We start from the raw sequence: 4,248 nt of genomic DNA on the forward strand, positions 1-4,248 counted from the left end.
ATATAAGAAATATATCTTTATAAAATATGATACACTATAAAATAAAAAATATATTTTAAAAATGTAACATATTTTATACGTAAAAATGAAAAATATTTCGTAAAATATTTACTTTACGATTATCTTATTTACTTACTATAATATTTTTTATGCAAACTGACAAAAGAAATAGATTTACATAAAAAAATTATAGAATTTTTTAAAAAATCAATTAACTTTGATGATTTTTGTAAAGATCTCTCAGATTTCAGAAGATTTCTCAGATTTCAAATAAAAGTCACTATTTTTTTTTTTTTAAATCAAGCGAATTTTGTTTAAGAAACTTTATGAAGAAATGTGTTATTTCCGAATTTTATTCCATTATTAAAAATGTATATGTATAAGCGCTATACTTAATACAAGGCAGTTATTATTTCTTGCAGAAAATAATTTTTTAGTATTTTAAAACAAAATAAGAAAAATGAAAAAATCGGCTTGTGACACTTAAAGTATATATTACTTACAAGTATAAGCGCATTAAATATTAATGCACATGTACTTGTTGTCAATAATACACTTGATTGTGTTATATACAAGAAAATAACTCATGTGTAATCTTAGCTACATAATAAGTGAATGTAAGGATATTTAGAGATGTAATATGTTACAGTACTATAAATTTCGCGTATTTAGAGATGTAATATGTTACAGTACTATAAATTTCTACTTACAGTAAAATCCATAGTTTCTTTATCAGTCATCGTTTGCTGTCTCGTCGTTTGTTGTCACTTACCGGATACTAATAACAGATTAAAGCTGTTACGCTGCAGCAGTCGTACCACAGTATATACAGTAGCGCAACTCTTCCGATTTTATGTTGGCCAAAATGGAGTGCGCATGCGTAAAATAAGTAAGTTGCCCCGTCTCATTTCCTCCTTCTTTATTGCTCTCTTTCTATTTAAATGACTGTTTCAATGTTCCATTTAAAGAGCTGAGAGCAGAAATTTAGAGAGAAATATAATATATATGTACATCGTCCATTTGGTAGTGTTGTGTGAGAAACCTCAAGAGACTAGTCTCGTGAAAAAGTGAACGAAAATAAAGAAAACCGAGCAAGAAAGTTTTCTTTTTGAGAGAATAGTTAACTTATATAATTATATAGGTTAGCTCTTCTCTTAGAAGAGCACTTTGATCTTGGTTCTCTGTTTCAGGTGCTATGTCAACTCCAAAAAATTGTGAAAAAAAAAGAACAATATAAAATGATTAAAGGAAAAAACGTATGGTGTGCAGTACCAGCATGCACAAAAAAATTTAATTTAGAAGAGCATTATTTTTTCCGGTTTCCAAAGGAACATGAAAAGTACGTTGTTTTTATCATTTTTTATATAAATCAATTTTTAATTCTATGTACTACATTTTTATTGATAAAATGTCTAATTTGTAGATGATTGCAATGGATACGAGCATGTGGAAGGCTGGACTTAGAACTAAAGAGTCCAGAATATGTGTATCAGAATTGTCGGTTGTGTCATTTACATTTTGAAGAAAAATAATATAAAATAAATAAAATGAGGGCTCGTCTTCATCCAGATGCCATACAATATTTTTTAGACCAGTATGTGGGAAGTGAGTTTCTACTTATAATTTAATTTGTTTTTTAGTGAATGCAAAGTCTGTTTTATATAATAGAAATATAAAAAGGAAGTAGTTTTTTAAAAATTAATTTAAAAATAATTTATATCTATGTAGCATTTTAATAAGTGCTAATGAGCAAAATAATATTTTATTTTTTATTTATTATTACAAATAATTTATGAATTCAGGAAATAATAACTATCTCTTTTCAGACACAATTGACATTGACATTAAAGACGAAGCAGAAACAAATAAGTATGTTAAATAATAAATACGTGCGTGCATACATGCGTGCGCGCGCGTGTGTGTGTGTGTGTGCGTGTGTGCGTGTGTAAATGTAATATTTTATTTTCAAATATTACGATATCATATATTTTTATTGCAGAAACATAGATAGAGAACCTGCAAGTAAAATAATACAGAAAAAAAAAACAAATAATAGATAATATTTTCTATTTTTAATAAGGAATTTAATATAACAAAATTTTATATTTTTATCAATATAAAATCTGCAGAAACACAACAAAAGCATCCGGAAAAACACACGGAAATCAAAATCGAAGTAGAAACAAATGAATATGTTATATTGAATACTTTATACGAGTATTTCAGTAATTTTTCTATATATATATTAATACAAGAGCAAGTCAATAAGATTTAGAAAAATATAGCAAAACACATTTTTTTTGATCGATTTATTTTTATTTCTCAACATAATCTCCTTTCAGCTCGATACACTTGATCCAACGATTCTCCAACTTTTTCAAGACGTCCGAATAATATGATTTGTCCAATCCTTCAAAATAAGCCTCTGTTTCGGCGTTGAGCTGCTCTCTGGTAGTGAATCTCTTTCCTCCGAACCATTTCTTCAGGTTTGGAAACAGGAAATTGTCACAAGGGGCTAAATCTGGCGAATATGCTGGATGGGGAAGCAATTCGTAGCAGAATTCGTTGAATTTGACCATCGGTGCCGGGTACGTGTGAATACGTACATTGTCTTGATAGAACAGCACTTTCTTCCTCGCCAAATGAGGACGTTTTTTCTTTAAAATGTTATTGAAACGGTCCAATAAGGCTGCGTAATAATTGCCATTGATCGTTTGCTTTGACGGAAGGTAATCAATATGAATTATACTGTGTGCATCCCAAAAAACTGTGGCCATCACCTTTCCGGCCGACTTCACCCAGCAGTCTTCGCCTTCTTCGGAGCTGTTCATCCGGTGAAGTCCATTATTATGACTGTTCCTTCGTATCGAGTGTGAAGTAATGGATCCATGTTTCGTCCACAGTAATAAATCAACGCAGAAATTCATCTGGATTACGTTGAAACATCTCCAAACATTGTTTTGAAATCGTCACCCGATTGTGCTTATGGTCCATTGTGAGCAAACGCGGCACCCATCTTGTCGATAGCTTTTTCATACCCAATTGTTCCTGCAAAATTGAAATCACTGTGCCATGTGATATGCCTGTGGCCTCAACAAGCTCGCGCACTTTCACTCATTGATCAGTCAAAACAATATCGTGGACTTTATCGATGATTTCTGTCGTAGCAGTCTCAATTGAACATCCCGAACGAAGTGCATCACTTGTGGATGTACGACCACGTTTAAATTCATTCATTCAATTGTATACAGTCGCAAACGCTGGTGCAGATGTGCTATGAACATTATCCAACTCGGCTTTGATTTCTTTCGTTAAACCTTTTATATGTAGATGTTTGATCACTGCACAAAACTCGTTTTTTTCCATTTTGCAAAAAATACAAAGGTTGTTCGCTTTAATCGTCTACAGAAATGAAACCACGCAATGAATTCCACTCAAAATTTGACAGTAATCAGCTCAAAAATGCTTCTTGTCAAAAAGTAATATGACATGACACTGCGAGTGCCGTCTGACAGATTTTCTAAGAACTTATTGACTTATCCTCGTATAGTTTATCTTGTAATGTTATATCATATATATTTGTTGCAGAAACATAGATGAAGAAACTGCGAGTAAAACACAGGAAACGAACAGGTAATAAATAATATTTTTGTATTTTTAATAAGGGATTTAGTGTGTAACAAAATTTTATACATTTAACTGTATGGAATCTGCAGAAACACTGTCAATTATTGTTGATAACGTGTGTTATCAACGGACGAAAAGTCGAAGGGAACCCATGCGTACTTCACCCAGAACTATTGGGAGTAGAAAAATTGGCAGTATAAAGTTTCCGCCGTTTGACAAACAATGGCGCTACCAGTATGTTATAGTTAAAATTGTCAGCTGTAAAACGTCATATCGTAAGGTTGGACATCTGGCAAGAACATAACCTTGAAATATTAGCAATTTTGCATCAGCATCTTATATCTTTTTTCGTGCGAAAATGTCGAATTTTGAGCCGAATAAGCATCATTTTGCGGGAGCTCTTGATTTACTTCTTTAATTTGAAGAAATCTGCAGCTGAGGCGCATCGATTGCTTGTAGAAGCATATGGTGAGGCTGCCTTAAGTGAGAGAAGTTGCCGTGAGTGGTTTCAAAAGTTTAAGAACGGTGAGTTTGACGTCGAAGACAAAGAACGTAGCGGAAGGCCGAAAGTGTACGAAGACGCGGAATTGGAAGCATTATTGGATGAAGATTCGTGCCAAA

At 32.3% G+C, this 4,248-nt stretch overlaps 1 pseudogene; it reads left to right on the forward strand.

Annotated features, from left to right (window-relative positions):
* Positions 1–1,196: 1,196 nt before the first annotated feature.
* The window catches only part of LOC108746565, a 3,975-nt pseudogene continuing 923 nt past the window's right edge, over positions 1,197–4,248 (forward strand).

The sequence above is a fragment of the Trachymyrmex septentrionalis genome, unplaced genomic scaffold, assembly GCF_001594115.1.
Source record: "Trachymyrmex septentrionalis isolate Tsep2-gDNA-1 unplaced genomic scaffold, Tsep1.0 scaffold179, whole genome shotgun sequence".
NCBI classification, from domain to species: domain Eukaryota; kingdom Metazoa; phylum Arthropoda; class Insecta; order Hymenoptera; family Formicidae; genus Trachymyrmex; species Trachymyrmex septentrionalis.